Source organism: Bacillus rossius, chromosome 1 (genome assembly GCF_032445375.1).
Source record: "Bacillus rossius redtenbacheri isolate Brsri chromosome 1, Brsri_v3, whole genome shotgun sequence".
Taxonomy (NCBI): Eukaryota; Metazoa; Arthropoda; class Insecta; order Phasmatodea; family Bacillidae; genus Bacillus; species Bacillus rossius.
The window spans coordinates 359,082,837-359,100,743 of record NC_086330.1 but is presented as its reverse complement, the minus strand read 5'-3'; positions in this window follow the sequence as shown (position 1 = coordinate 359,100,743).

Here is a 17,907-nt window from a genome sequence, read left to right as displayed (position 1 = left end):
AGTCATTAACATATATACATTTTTTATTAAAAAAAAAGGACGCCCATGTACAAATAAAACGATAAAAACCGTTGTAGCTTGGCTTCTGGGTTGTAGCCGTATCCTTGGCGAATAATTCCCGACGTAGGTAAATGCTCCCTGATGATGGCGACTGCAATGTCGACCGAAACGTCGGTGAATTATTCGCCAAGGACAGCCCAGAAACCAAGCTACTTCAGACAATGGCCGTGAAAGCCTGCGAACATATGTACAAGAGAAACGGGAGTTTAGTGTACAAAAGAACCGCGTTCAATCTTCAGCGCTTTACGCGTAGGGGCGAGGAGACGCGTTCTGCGCGAGATAGTGTCGCCCTTACGGACAGCTTCCTGGACCGTGCGCGCGAGCAACATCCCTCAGCGCGACGTCGAAGCTGCTTCAGGTTGCGTCGAGTAGCGGGAAAAGGGGGGGGGGGGGGAGTAGTTTATAAGCCGGCAGGCAATTTCGCGTCGCGGATTCGTGTGCCGAGGTCCGTAATCCGTCTTTAATGAATTTGTTGAGGGGGGTGTGGGGATGGAGGAGGGGGAGGCGAAGCTAGGGCCTTCGTGATATACCGTTCCGCCACTCCTTCACCGCCAAAACCCGCAATAATTCTCCCGCGCCTTTATCCTCGGCGGCTATATTTAGAAACACCTTGCATTTCGCGGAAACGTTCCGTCCGCAACATACTGCACTTTCTTCTTGCTGTCGTGGTTGGCATGGTTATGCTTGAAATTCTTCCCCGCCCGCCGAGATGATTGCGGTTTTTATTAGTATACATATTTTTTTTTTTAATTTAGGAAATATATTTAAAATAAAATAAAACAGTATGTGTTACCTAGCTGAAACACCCCCCCCCCCCCAAAAAAAAAAAAACTTAGGCTTGTGTGACCACAACTACTGCCACTGAATATATAGATATTATTAAATATAAATAATAATTTTATAATCAATGCTAATACTAAGCATAGCTAAAAATCAACGAGTTAGTTTAAAAATAAATTTAATACCTTTACTCTACAAGAAAGATGCGATTATTATAAAATAATCTTAAAATAATGTTGTTGTCCGTAGTAAGATGCGAGTTATTTAATTATTTTAAGTATAGCTGTAACTAAAATTAAGGAAAGTGTAAACGATGGCATGAGCTTGATTGTAAATTAAATAGGCATGTGTTTTACATTTTCATAAAATTGACTACATCATGAAATGAAAAAATTAGGTGTGATATCATCAAAGTTAAATAAATCTTTTAACATACCTACTAAATTGGGAGTTATAAAATCAGATACTCAATCTATATTAAAAATTAAAAAGGCTTTCGCATAAGTATTTTAGAAAATTTCATACTCAAACGACTTGGTTGTGAATTAAATCATTTTTGCGTCCGCCATTATATTGTGTCGATTTCGTCAGTAATTTTTTTTAATCAATCACATTCTTTTCTTACAGTAGTAAAATATCAGCAATACCTTAAAATTGTGTGAGCATAGCCGTGGTTTATTAGCTAGTTCTAAATAATACAAAAGTGATAATAATCACTGGTCACCACCAATTTAAATATATTTTCTTATTATAACTGAATTAAAAACAATCACGTGTGGGAGTAATAATACATCATTTATGGTTTCAACGAAGTTCTACAATTATACCTTGCAATTTTAAACCACAATAACCTAACGATGTCGACGATCACAAACATAAGAATTTAAAAGTTACTAGTATAACTCCTGTAATGTCATTTCTCTATAGAATGTCATTTTCTGCGCCGTGTTTAATGTGGCGACAGGCGATGTAAACAGATTAAGTTCTAAACAAACAATGCAAACTTTTTTTTTGTTTAGACAGCATGAGGGTATAATCGAAACTCGATAACGGGAACAAAACTCCCTTTTGTGAATATCGAAGAGGAAAAATCTGTCTTTGATGTGGTGCCACATGGCATTTCAATCAATGCCATAAAAAGGTTTAATGCGGTGTTAAAGCCTTGAAGCGAATTTCTATTTTAATCCGTTTAAGTATCTGTTTTACCGAGTGAAATTTTCAAGCAAGCAAGCAAGCGAGAATTTTTGCAAAAGAAAAAAATATCACAATCGATGAAAAAAGTGGAATGCTCTTATATTATGTTGGTGGGCTATGTAATATTTACACAGTAGATATGTATCCCTAATAATAAATTCAATCTATGCAATTTTTGTATGAGTAAATGAGGATGTTGTGACAATTTATATTTACAAATGAATTGATGAAAAAAATTCAAGATGATACTAAAAATAATAATTAAAAGTAAATATGATTAACTAATTCTTGCAATAAATAAAGCAATGTTCCACCAAAAGTTAAAAAAAAAATTGTTCATTTTAATGAATATCTAAAAGCATCACAAAGTTTAAACGCGAATATGTGTTATTTTCTGTGTCTGATTGCCTTATTGACTTACTGGTGTCAATTAAGCCACCGGTAATGATTTTGCAGGTAAATAACTGAAAAATAAAACTCCACATTTTTTAAAAATAAATACTGTGAAACTATAGCATGGACTTTTCTATAGTTAATCTGAAAATATATAGCTGAAATACTAGGTTGAATTTGTTAATATTTTTTTTTTTTTTTTTCCTGAGTGGACAGTTGTGTTCATAGTTTTGCCAGGGCGATGACAAATAGTTTTAACGCGCATCGTCACCATCGCAAATGCCGCATTAGTAGATGTACAAAGAGTCGCTTTAAGCACCGTTCAACCTTTGGAAAAGTTTCAGGTTGATTTGTTGGAGGGTTGTGGGGGGGGGGGGGGGAGGGAACTCGCACACGTGCCCCAGACTGGCGCACACCAATCAACGCTGATTGAAATCGCGCCCCTGGCTGACTAATTCGACAGTTTACGACTGAATAAAAAGGGGCTGGACTCTTTTGAACAAGCGTCACAAACAGCTCACCTGCCCCCTCCCCCTTTTTATCCCTTTCCAAACCCCCCCCCCCCCCTTAGTTCCTTCCCTTCCGTTATCTCGCGCGCCCCCAGTGCTCACGTGAAAACTATCGACGGGGCAAACAACCCAATAAAGTTGTCTAGCGCGACACGACACCATCGCAGCTCTGTCGCGCGACTCCCGTGGAGTACAAAACCCAATCAGCGCTCAGGGAAAGGCGCATGGGGGCTAGTGTGTGTGTGTGGGTGTTTTCTGGGTAGGGGGCAGGGGAGAGAAGGCTGGGTAGCATTCACCGACAAGCCCCGAATTACTGGAGTTGGTTTCCGATACTCCCTTGATGTTTAGGGTTCATAGCCAATGGAAAAAAAAAGGGGGGGGGGGGGGGGAGAGGTTTTTTGGCGATAAAATGAGAGAAAGGTTGGGAGAAACAGCAACTAGTAACTAGTTCCTGGCCTGATACCGTATCAGTGATACGCACTTCCCCAACTAAATCCACGCATACATCAAGCTTCTCCAAAGCCTGCGTTGAAAATAAATTTACTGCAGACACCGTATTTGAATAAATACGAGGTTGTTATCTCAAATTTTTCTTAACACTAAAGTGCGACCAATGACGCTACATAGCAAAGCATAAAGGCTGAAAACTACTATTTTGTTATGAATTTATTTAAAATAATGTGAAAATCACTATATATATGAAGCAAAATAATCTATGATAATACGTCCCTTGAGCCGCAATAAACTTAAAATAAATAATTAATGTCGTTATTTCTGTTCTAGGTCTGTTCCCACGATTGTTTGTTTACCTAGTGGAGCATTCATTGGATGTTATGTTTTGTTATAATCATACGCTGAACTTAACTTCTGTATGTAAAATTCAAGCCTGCACTCGCGATAAAAATACGTTTATTTGACTAATCACGTCGTGATAAATGATTAGAGGTTCCAGAAATTATGACTTCGTGGCCAGAGTAACATACGGCTCGTTGGCTTCTGGTTTGGGAACATATGTCCTTCAAAAGGACAATGCACGACGAATTTTGATCGCGCCTAACGATGGCTGCAGCAATGCAAGCCGAAACGTTGGACATGTCAAGATTTTATTTTATGGAAGTGGACCCAAAGTCAAAAGCAAGGGAGCAGTAATTATAAAATTAATTTTAAATTTTTTTTAATTGAATTTTATGACGTTTTTTCGACAGTCAGGTCTCCAGATAATCAGAGATCTTGGGGAAGAAATCAGGTTGGCCTATCGTAAAGAATTGCCCCAACATTTGAGTGGAATAAACATTTAAAACTGAAATAAGCATGGCCTAACCCGGAATTTGAACCCAGAGTCATATTAAATGCTTGTTTAGAGTGTTAAACATTACGCCACGTTGCTCCATTACAAATGTATTTTTGGGTTGGCGGGAGAGGGGTTTCCCTGCCGATGGGTGGACATAATGTTTACAATTTTATCTTCTAGCATCTAATTTTTGAAATTTTTCTAAATTAAAAGTTTGGAATCGGTAAACAAAAAAAAAATTGTATTCGTGACGGCCATGCACGTTTGAAATTGAAACTTTTGAGATCAATTATCCGTTAAAAGATAAAACTAAACAATAATGTGCCCAATGGAGGGGTGTTTTTTTTAATGTAGACAGTAACCCGTCTCTTCTTGTTTATATAAAACAATTTTACACAGTAATTTCACTCTCATTTTGAATGCAAAACGAACAAAATTTCATCAAGAAGTGTTAAAGTTCTGTTTTAATGAGTAGGAACAGGAGATGGGGTTGGTTTTTCGAAATCTCTTTTAGACAGTGATCTTCCTCGTCTTTCGAAGGTCGAATGTAAAACGTTTCAACTCAATCTGATAAAATATTTGTGCGAACTCTTTGGAGACGAACACACATTCATTATTATAAAGATTATCTCTTCCCTTCTTCACCATCGAGCAACACTTCTTAGCGTTGCACTTATCGTTACGCTCTGATGACGTCATCGCCTCGGCTTACCTTGCCGGCTGAATATTACTTTCACTTAAAAAAAAATTATTTTAAAAATTTGAGCTAGTCTTTAGTACTCGCCAGTGATGTGTAACATCTAATCTCGGTAACGTGCAAATTCACGTGTTCTCATGTTGCAAATATACTTAAAATACGAAACTCGAACACGAAATTTAACGTAAAAATTATTTAAAATAATGCCGAGTGTGATAAATATTATCGAAAATTGTTTAAAAAAAAAACATTTACTGACGCGAATCACACGTATTTTCCACACCCGCTGCTATAATTCGCTGCCGTAGCAGATACGTCGACTATCGCATCACTCGATTTGCAAAGCGAAATTTTAAAACCAGGTTTATAATGGAACGGCTCCGATAAAAGCGAAAAAGAACTGTTTTTAGACGAGAAATTTTACTAAAGTACTGCTCATCTTGTTCAAATTATTTAAAAAGTTAATACTATAAAGTTTTCCTTTGGCTTTGTGAACTTTAGTTCGCGCCGCCACATATGGCAGCACCGTGGTTACACATTTTTCGTTCCATTCATGAAATTACTCCTACACCGAATGCCGTATACCGAGAGCTAAGATGTTTTACACATCAAAAATCATCCAAAAATGGTAAACGTGACAAAGTTTTAGCGAGCTTCTAAAGGGAGCCAGTTCACGTGGAAAGTGCGCGACGCGGGGGTATCCGATCACTCCATTGGTCGGGAGCGATTCAAATGAAGCGAGTGAATCAGATGCCTTTCCTCCTTACAAACTCGCGCCTACGTTTCACTGCGCGTCCGTCCTCCCCTGCAACCAGCTTCCCCCTGTCCGCCCCCGCCCCCCCTCGTCCCATCCATAAACTACAATAACTGCCCCTCCCCGCCTTCATGGTTCTGCATCGGTTCCCATTACGCGAGGTATCGAGCGCGCCGTGGCGAGGCGAGAGAATCGATTATCGCTCGAACGGTTGTTTGCGCGGACGGTGTAGGAGGCAGGCCGGAGCTAGGAAAATGTCCGACGGGGATGTTTAGGGAGTATCTAGCAGAGGAGGGGTTCCTCGGTAGCGAATCACCCCCACCCCCCAACCCCTCACCACCCCACAAGGGACAACTCTCGCTTGAGATAAATGCGCTCACATAGAAAAAAATAATAATTCTGTACATTTTAAAAAAGATTCTTTTGTAAAACAGTTGCCAAAGAAAAATGATTGTAGTACCTACTACAAGAAAAATATCGTAAACTTGTACAACACATGGCTATGGTTATTTTTGGATGTATGAAATACATTTTTCGAGATAACGCTGAGAAATTTCTTAAGAATACTGGCGCATGATTACGTGATTACATTATTGATATTTCATCAATCATATATATATATTTTTAAACCGTGGAAAAGATACACAGATATTAAACAATTTGACTACATTGAAAGCTAATTATGTAACTGTTTACAAATAACATTAACTGTTGGATGTACTGACACAATGCCCGGGTAAGTATCTGAACTCAGTATTACTGGGATCAATATTTTGTAGTGATTCAGGTGTTTTCACGTAATTGTACAAATTTACAAATATCTGTATTCTTAAATGAGTATTTCTCTTCCATGTACGAAAAAAAAAATCTAGTGCACGCTTCCGACATTAAAATATTTAAAAAATACAAAACTAATCGCGGAAAAAAAACTACTGCATACTCATTTCTGTAGCTATTCATTCGTGATAATGTATACTTACTGGATTTATTTATAATTTTAACTGAGAACTGCGCTGCAAATTTGTGTCGTTTGCGTTTGTGAATATTGTGATTACTATCTGAATTAATTACAAATATATATTTTTTTTCAAGTTGCCAGCCATCATTTTACTTTGAGAGCAGCATGACGTTGCACATTGACCCGGAATGAAATGCAAACAATAAGAATTTAAGGACGGAAAGAGTAATTAATTTATCTACAGAGTAGTATATAATTGGGGCTCCGAGCCCTAGAGTCGGGGTGAGGTGACTGATGCCAGTCCGCCATTTTGAATCTTGACGTCATGGCGTCCATTTTGTATGACCTTTGACCTTGACCCCGGTCACCATTATGGATGCTTCATTTTTTTCCCGCCATTTCGAATTATGACATCACATCTGCCATTTTGGATTCTAGAACGTTCTGCCCTTTTGTTTTCCGCCATATTGGATACCACCATTTTGTTTCCTACCATCTTGGATCCGCCATTTTAAATTATGATGTAATCTTTGCAATTTACGTTACGGCCGCCTTCTTGAGTACCTGTTTAGAATTATTATTGTAAAATTTTGCAAAAAAGAAATGTAATAAAATTTTAATAAAAACTGTTTCATTATTTTGTTTTCTGTCATTTTTAATTATGATCGTATATTTGCAATTTTCATTACGACCACGATTTCTAAAATCCGTAAATATTATGCTTTAAAATAGGGAATAAATTTAAAATATATATTCAGATTATTTAAATACAGTTTTCTAATTTTTTTTAAAAAACACTCCTACAACATGGAGCTCGGAGACTCCGAAAAACGAGGCCAATCATGACCTGACTACAGACTTGATGATGCACAATCAACGAAAAGGGGGAAAGTGCTCTAACTGCTCCAAAGCTCCAACAGCTCCAAGTGCTCAAAAACTCCAACTACTCCAAGAGCTCCAATTCTCCATTTTCTCCCAGTGCTTCAATTTCTCCAAGTGCTTCTAATCTCCAATGCTAAAATTGCTCCAAGTGCTCCAACAGCTCCAACTGCTCCAATCGTTCCAACTGTTCCACCAGCTCCAATCCTTCCAAAGCTCCAACTGCCCCAATGCGCCAAGTGCGCCAAGTGTTCCAACAGCTCCAAGGGCTCCAATGCTCCAAGTGCTCCAACTACATTTGTCTCAACTGCTCGAAATACATTTGGCTACAACTGATTTCACTTGCATTTTGATCTAACTTGTCCCTATTGCTGGAATGACTTTATTATTACTCTCCATTTGGTTAGTCATTTGGTGATCATTTTTACATCTTTAAGTTAGATTTTGCATTACGAGAACTCTGTCTTAGTTAGAAATCACATTTCGAGAAATAAAACCATCAATTTTGATATCCAAAAAATAATTTATTTTTCAATTTTATAGTACACATACAAGTAAAACGAGTGATTCTTTGAGAATGACGGTTACTTCGCTGCGGTGCAAATATTTTCCTCCTCTAATCGATGCCAACAGTAGTCTCAGACGATCGACCAATATGTCAGGATCATTCCATGATGCATAATCAATCGCTGGTGTTGATATCTTTCTGGCATGTTTATTATAAATATTTTTAAGATCCTCTGAAGTATTCCGTTTTAACATCAGCCTCAAGGTCACTTTCGTCATCGGCCTAGTGACCATCACAAGCTTGATTAGAATAATTTATTTGAACACATCATTTCCAACGTTCTAGTCTCAGCGCTTCATCACAGTATTCGATCTCGTGAACTTCAGGTAATTACCACAGTCAATGATCGTGTAAGCCTCAGATGTGTCATCACAGTCTGATACAGTTCTTTCATCGTAGTCTTCGATATTGTCATATTCAGGTTGTTCTTTTGTGTTCACAATTTCATTGAGGTGACTATAATTCTGTTGAAATAGGATCATCCCATGAATATGGTACTTTCTTCGATATTTTTAAATGTTAAATAATTATCGAGATCTGGAATAGAAGATTTAGTATTATCATTTATACATTCTTCATGATCATTATAGTAGGCTAATATTTTGCCTTCATTCCACTTCCTTTGTGTTGTAGACCCACTATTCCACTAAAACCACAGTTTTCACATATTGTTTGTTAGATCTCCTTTCGGAGTATTCAATTTGTTTTTGTCAAAAGGGATTTTCAGATTTTTTATTTAACAGTACATTGCCGTGTGCAGGTAGGTTCACTCGGGCTTTACTCCTTACTCATCCATCTCACCAAAGCTCTTTTCTCATCACATAACCTCTCATCGTCTCTCATAATCCCGATGTCGTCGTTAGGTCAAGACATAATAAAACCCTTTGTTCATTATTTAACCATTATCCACATTGTATGATTTTCTTTTTCGTGGAAAAAACATCTTCGAACAATTTGTGCTCCTACGTGAAACTATACTCTCGGGTACGTTATTTAAATGCAATGGGGAAGATAGATTCATACACCACTACTGATTACACTGTATGTCATAAGAAACCTCAAAAACAAATAAGAAAGATAATGATGATAACACACATAAACCAAGCCAAAATCATGTGATTGAAACAAAATTAATTAATTGAAAGCATAGACATCACAGAACATTTCATTAAAAAAAATTAAATCATTTTTGATGCTTCTGCTATTTGTTCTTTGTTAATCTGGAGGAATATTGGCAAAATCAGAGACACCCTCAGTGAAAGAAGCATCGAATAAATTATGAATCGAGTTTTGAGCAATTGCTGACGGGAATGGATGGCAGACGTTGATTTACAAATATTTGGACTAGCTGGAAAGCACTTTAAAGCTTTGACGGTAGAATTGAAGGTAGCGTAGAGGCTCTATAATATTAGTTAGTGCACCGTGCCAACTTCATTCACCGTGGGTAAAAAAAGTAATAATTGTATACAGTTAAGAGCTTTCATCCCACCTAAATGAAGTGTTTTGGGGCAATGTGATATATGTGCCATAACAAAAAATTAGGATTTTTGGGCAAATATTTAATGATCTACCGTCTAGCTTTTGAACTTCAAGAAAACTATGGACGAAAATAGATCAGAATCTGCTGCATTAACTTGAGCACCTTCGCATAAAAAAAATTATTCTGGATTTTATTTTGGCACTTGCATTATTTTTGGTATCGATACAAATACTCTCATGACTTAAACGTGATTAGCATCCCAATCACTCATCTGAATGACTAAAATTTCAGCCATGGACAGGAAAACTTCCACAGAAAGTTGGAAACAAATAAAAACCAAACTTCCATGAGAACAGCCATGAGACTTAACTAATTATTGTAACCTTTACAGAACATACCACATCAGTGGACAGAATGAGATGGCGTAGTGTCAAGACACTGCATTTGCATTCCAGATGACTTAGGTTTCGAAACCCGGTCAAACCATCGTAATTCCAGTTTTCCAGATGGCTAACCATCATGATTCCAGTTTTCTAGAATGCTTGCCATCATGTTTACGGGTTTCCTTATGGCTAGCCTTCGTGAATCTGGTTTTCCAAATGGCTAACCATCGTGATTCCGGTTTTCATTATGGCTTGTCAACATGATTCCTGTTTTCCAGGTGGCTTGCTACTGTGATTCCAGGTTTCCAAATGCTTTGCCATCATGATTCCCGTTTTCAATATGGCTAATCATCGTGATTTCTGTTTTCCGGATGACTTTATATTGAGATTCTGGTTTTCCAGGTGGTTTGCAATCATGATTACGGTTTTCCAGATGGCTTCCCATCATGATTTGGGTTTTCCAGATGGCTTCCCATCATGATTTGGGTTTTCCATATGGCTTGACATTGCGATTCCTGTTCTCCAGATTTCTTGCCATCGTGATTCTGGTTTTTCAGATAGTTTTATAAAATCACTCCAGGCAAACACCAGGAAGGGTTTTTTTTTTATTGTATACAGGCCTTGGCTGATATCTTCCGTGATATTTCTGAATTGATTCGCTGTAGTTCACCGTCTCTATTTACCTCGCTGTCGAATGGACGTAAAACCAAACTCAAAGGGAAAATTATATTCTATATTAATAAAAGAGTGTTTGTCTGTCTGTAGTTCGCGTAGCTAGGAGACGGCGATGCCTGGAGCCATCCAATTTAGATCGAGGATTCTATATGTTGACACGTCGAAGAGATTTGTTTTTAAAATTGGTCATAATTTATTTTTGCGATTTTCGGGCACACTTTCCCGTTAATCTCCAGGGAAATGTCAATTGCATTATGATGTTCTGTTCTTCTCCTGACAACTACTTATGTATTGTTTATGCCTTATTCACTTTTGGATATTAATACAGTGTTTTTGTTATCAATTTTTCCATCATATGACACGGTATTGGCAGGGACCGGAAAAACTCCGTGTTTTCATTTAGTGATATGCTATAATCAAATAAATATATATTTGGGCTGATTCTGCTATTGGCTCAAAGTTTATCTGAAGGACTTTGAGCCAATGAGAGACCATGAACCAAATAAGAGTTAAATCGCAGGCTACCCAGTCGGAACGTCTTACTAGTCAGAAGCCAATGAACAGTATGCAGAGGAACTTGGAGTCTATCCTGGAGGTCACAGAATACGCAAAAAAATTTTCCCAGGCTCAAGATATTGGTAAATTTGAGTGGGAATTTGAAGGCTTTTAAATACTCTTGAATGCAAGATGGCGTATCTGAGTGACACTTCTTCCTGTAAGTGTAATTTCTAACGATTTCGTTGTTATCATTTTTTGATTTATTCAAAATTAATTTTTTTTTCCGTCGGTGGCGCAGCAGTGGCGTACCCCACGGGGAGGGAGGGGCATGTGTAGTGAGCAGTGCGACAGTGTACGTACTGCGTGTAGAAGCGCAGGTGCAACAACTATTCAGAAATAGCAGCGGCCACGGAATCGTTCCAAGGAAACTCCCATCGCGGTACACTCGCTGCGTCGCGTGGCGCTAACATAGCACCGCGCAGCCGTCACTGGGGTGGGACACACATCGCGGCGAGCGGGAATTGTGCGTGCCCCGCCCCCCGAGGGCGAACTGTTCCGGTTCGTTTGCAGTCGAGGGCGGTGATCAAAGGCGGATGGATATCAAAGTGCCCCGTTTGACTTGCGGCAAGAGGAGGAGTGGTTAGGAAAGAGAAGTAGGGCGCGTCATTCCAGCTACGCCAGCTTTGGAGCGAGGTCTCGTCGCGTCAGCTCTCCGTCTCCGAATAACACTTGGCGTAGCAACCCCTTCTTTTTTCCTTCACTCCCGAATAAAACGTCTGAAATAGGGGCTGGACAGTGTAAATAATAAAAAAAAAATAGTCACTGCCCTGAAGTAATATTAAAAAAAAAATCGGTAAAATTAATTTTTTTGTGGAGGGGGGGGGGGGGATACTTTCAAAGTTTAACCACACCACACAAGCAACTGCTTATTCACGTAGTGAAAATAAAGCTTATGCTATTGTTACGTAAATAAACTTAATTAACTTTTCTATGCACACTATGGACCAATAACTACATAACAAATGCTTATTGAAAATATAAAATTACTAGATAATGCCCGGCATGCGTTGCAATGCCTCAATCAATTTTTTTTGTAATTTTTTAAACGTATACTAAGCATCTCTCTTTATCTCTCTGATTCTCTATCTCTCTATGTATATCTCTATAACTCTCTCTATCTTTCTATTTATATCTCTATCTCTCTATATATCTTTCTAGCGGACCCGACAGACATTGTCCTGCCCAAATGTACTTTTTGTGAGATATGGATATGGCGGTAAGTATTTCTACGCTGGACATTTTGTATCTTCTCATTATACATACACCTCCTCTTGGGCACGCCACTGCCGTTACCAAAAACCTTTCCCATGGTTACGCAGAAGGCAACAACAATGCAAAAGCCAGTTGCCATGGAGGCTAATTATCAACAATGCTTAGTTTTTTTTGCTTTTAAAGCATGTATTTTTAGTTTTTCTTAACTCAGAATCGAGATAAAATATCCAATTGTGAATCTAAACCATCCTCGAATCCCCGTGAACTCACACACAAAATTTCATCAAAATCGCGTACAAACAGACAGACAGAAAAAGTACTGTTTTATTATGGTAAGATAGAAAGATTATTCTTACATATTCGCATCCATGCAGTATATGAAAAATCAGCATGCATAGCCCCACACCTATAACTATATGTATCTGCTGCCCACGACTTTTTCCGCATGGAATTTTGTATTATCTTGCACCATTTAGAAATTTAAACATTATAACATAACAGTTGATACAGTTGTAGTAGTTTTCTTATGTTCACAAATGATAATTTTTTTCACCTCTATTTCAGTATTTGCAATAAAAATATGTTACTACCTAAATTTTGAGTAAATATGTTTCTACTTTCAAATGTAATGACGGGAAGACACTTCATAAAATGTCTTTGTAAACCACATTTACTGTTTTTTCCGTCTCGAGCTAGAATGTAAAGATTGTCTGCATTACTGACCCGCGAGCAAGCTACATACATTTCAGAGAGAGAGAGAGAGTGAGAGAAAGACACCTATTGAATGTCTATCCAACTAATTTTTTTATGAGAGCATATTTTCATTAAATAAATCATGAAATCATTCAACGATAAAAGCTGTTTTTTTAATTAAGCGTACGGGTTCGCTCCAAGGAGAAAATTGACGCGGCGAGACCTCGTGGACATAGAGGAATGACACACACTCATTATTTGTGTGGCTATGAAACATGATTTTTTTCTGCAATTTAAATTGTAATATACAAAAAGGGTATTGAAAATTGAAACAAATATGGCGACACTATAAACTGTCAGGATCTTTTTTTTTTCTTACTCTCTACTTAGTTCCTTACAATAGCAAAACTTAATGGCTTCTAATAATGCGTTGCAATTTTTGCTTTTAAAGCGTGTTTTTTTAGTTTTTATTAACTCAGAATCGAGATAAAATATCCAATTGTGAATCTAAACCATCCTCACTATTTGTGTGGCTATGAAACATGATTTTTTTTCTGCAATTTAAATTGTAATATACAAAAAGGGTATTGAAAATTGAAACAAATATGGCGACGCTATAAACTGTCAGGATCTTTATTTTTTTCTTACTCTCTACTTAGTTCCTTACAATAGCAAAACTTAATGACTTCTAATAATGCGTTGCAATTTTTGCTTTTAAAGCGTGTTTTTTTTTTTTAGTTTTTCTTAACTCAGAATCGAGAATAAATATCCAATTGTGAATCTAAACCATCCTCGAATCCCCGTGAACTCACACACAAAATTTCATCAAAATCGGTCCAGCCGTCTAGGAGGAGTTCAGTGACATACACACGCACACAAGAAATATATATATATAAAGACTAGATAATGCCCGGCATGCGTTGCAATGCCTCAATCAATTTTTTTTTTGTAATTTTTTAAACTTATACTAAGCATCTCTCTTTATCTCTCTAATTCTCTATCTCTCTATGTATATCTCTATAACTCTCTCTATCTTTCTATTTATATCTCTATCTCTCTATATATCTTTATAGCTGACCCGACAGACATTGTCCTGCCCAAATGTACTTTTTGTGAGATATGGATATGGCGGTAAGTATTTCTACGCTGGACATTTTGTATCTTCTCATTATACATACCCCTCCTCTTGGGCACGCCACTGCCGTTACCAAAAACCTTTCCCATGGTTACGCAGAAGGCAACAACAATGCAAAAGCCTGTTGCTATGGAGGCTAATTATCAACAATGCTTAGTTTTTTTGCTTTTAAAGCGTGTATTTTTAGTTTTTCTTAACTCAGAATCGAGATAAAATATCCAATTGTGAATCTAAACCATCCTCGAATCCCCGTGAACTCACACACAAAATTTCATCAAAATCGCGTACAGACAGACAGAAAAAGTACTGTTTTATTATAGTAAGATAGATAGATTATTCTTACATGTTCGCATCCATGCAGTATATGAAAAATCAGCATGCATAGCCCCACACCTATAACTATACGTATCTGTTGCCCACGAATTTTTTCGCATGGAATTTTGTATTATCTTGCACCATTTAGAAATTTAAACATTATAACATAACAGTTGATACAGTTGTAGTAGTTTTCTTATGTTCACAAATGATAATTTTTTTCACCTCTATTTCAGTCTTTGCAATAAAAATATGTTACTACCTAAATTTTGAGTAAATATGTTTCTACTTTCAAATGTAATGACGGGAAGACACTTCATAAAATGTCTTTGTAAACCACATTTACTGTTTTTTCCGTCTTGAGCTAGAATGTAAAGATTGTCTGCATTACTGACCCGCGAGCAAGCTACATACATTTCAGAGAGAGAGAGAGTGAGTGAGAGAAAGACACCTATTGAATGTCTAACTAATTTTTTTATGAGAGCATATTTTCATTAAATAAATCATGAAATCATTCAACGATAAAAGCTGTTTATTTAATTAAGCGGACGGGTTCGCTCCAAGGAGAAAATTGACGCGGCGAGACCTCGTGGACATAGAGAAATGACACACACTCACTATTTGTGTGGCTATGAAACATGATTTTTTTCTGCAGTTTAAATTGTAATATACGAAAAGGGTATTGAAAATTGTAACAAATATGGCGACACTATAAACTGTCAGGATCTTTATTTTTTTCTTACTCTCTACTTAGTTCCTTACAATAGCAAAACTTAATTGCTTCTAATAATGCGTTGCAATTTTTGCTTTTAAAGCGTGTTTTTTTAGTTTTTACTAACTCAGAATCGAGATAACATATCCAATTGTGAATCTAAACCATCCTCACTATTTGTGTGGCTATGAAACATGATTTTTTTTCTGCAATTTAAATTGTAATATACAAAAAGGTTATTGAAAAATGAAACAAATATGGCGACGCTATAAGCTGTCAGGATATTTATTTTTTTCTTACTCTACTTAGTTCCTTACAATAACAAAACTTAATGGCTTCTAATAATGCGCTGCAATTTTTGCTTTTAAGCGTATTTTTGTTTTGTTTTTCTTAACTCAGAATCGAGATAAAATATCCAATTGTGAATCTAAACCATCCTCGAATCCCCGTGAACTCACACACAAAATTTCATCAAAATCGGTCCAGCCGTCTAGGAGGAGTTCAGTGACATACACACGCACACAAGAAATATATATATAAAGATATATACTTACATACATTACAAAATTAAATATAATTTTTGCAGATATTCAATTATTTAAAAAATTAAGTTGTGTTTATTTTTATTGGGTGCCATAATGATTAAGAATAGGTTAAAGAAGAGTAGTAAAGAAAGCTGATTTGATGTATTGCTTTAACATGATATTTAAAAAGTCAAGTACACCATAAGTAATTATTGTTTGCCCATTTATTAAAAAATATATTAATTAAGATAATATAAAATGGACGAAATAAATTGGCGAAATAACGCTAGTCGAATTATTTTGTAAAATAATAAAAATATATATATTTACAGGGTTGCTTTAGTTGGGAAAATTGTGAAAAGTGAAATTCAATCATGATGAAAGAATCAGCTTGTATCTTTCTATTTACGTGTACACTCCGGGAAATAGATTTGCAACAAAAGCATAATGATGTTTTTGGCTCACGCAATATACAGGTACGATCTGCTGCATTTACGGTGTCACCGCTTAGTGCCTTATCCTTTAATCAACTCCAACTAAAAAAACCTATCAAAACGAATGAAAATTAAATGGATGTGTGCACCTATGACCGCGCGTTTGATATTAAACTTGATTTGCAAATAATTATAGATATAAAATAATTAAAGGACCGGAGTGATATTACAAATACGGTTGTAAAGTATAAATTAAATTTAAAAAATTAAATAAATACTCATTATTCAATGTTAATATAAACATGCGTATAAAATTAAATATATAATTTAGTACAATAATCAAGATAAAATCAAGAATATGCTAAATGCAATATTAATTTTATTAATTTTAATTAATTATTAAATAAAATGTGATAATCATAAATGCAAATTAATTATACATACGGGAACATAACCTCACAAACACTCCCATGAGAACGACCAGGAGACTACTAAACCTTCCACAGATACTCCCTGCCAGTGAGAATGGAAGGTTACATGCATAAACATGTGGGAACATAACCTCACTTGAATAAATAGATTTGAAAATACACTTCAAAAAGTTTTTAATGATAACAAGTATTCATTAACAATAACTAAAGTATAGGATATAAAAGAACACGTATAATTGTTATTTGTAGGTAGCCTTTTTTTCATCTTGTAAAAAATTCGTTGATATGTGCGCGCTCATCGTAAAAATTCACTCTCATAATTTTTTCATAACGCGCCTGAAGAAGTATAACATCAAAAATGTTGTAGCGTTTAGGTCCGCTACTTTCGAACTGCGCGAGCCATCGCGGGCCTCCGGCACTCCGCTCCCCTCCTCCTTCTTCCTCCTTTTCGCCCCTCCTAGGGCCGTATTCCAAGACAAAAAAATAAGGGTTTAGGTGTTGAATATGCGATACCTGTACCCTAACCATATTCCAAGTGCACGATAGGACACGGCCAGTACCTTATTTTTAGGGCACTGATTTTTGGTGTCCTATATGTTGCCGTTTCGTTGCCAAAATCACGCGCATGCGCAGAGCTCACTTTTTCGTTGATTTCTCCCAGATGGCTGAATCGCATCTGGCGCCATTAACTCATATATAGTCATTTTAATTATAATCGGGGGATGTATAATGTGTTTTAGTGTGTCAAATAAAACTTTATAATAGCAAAAACTATTCTGAAATATATTTGACTACTTTAATGGTCATAAAAACAAATAATCAACAACTTTAAAATTACCTAGTGTGTCAAATAAAACTTTATAATAGCAAAACCTATTCTGGAATATATTTGAATAGTTAAATGGTCATAAAAACAAATAATCAACAACTTTAAAATTACCTGAGAAAATTAAAATTACGCCAATTAATTCGCATGATAGTGCTGCTATCTGTAGGATTTTGGCGTAGCAAATCCATCGATGGTTGCCAAACATCCGCTAGAATGCATTGAAATCAGTTTCTAGCCTCGTACAGGGCACAGTTTATTAAAACAGTTGCTTTTTCGTTTCCTAACAGGAATTGGATTGGGACGCGTTCTGGAATACAGTCTGCGAGATAGGTTACAGTTGTATCCCAACAAGGTAGTGCTTATTCGCTACCTTACCTGAATGTTTTGGAATACCGCCCCTAGTGTTTGTTCAATTTGTACTCGTCCCCCCACCCTTTCAATAT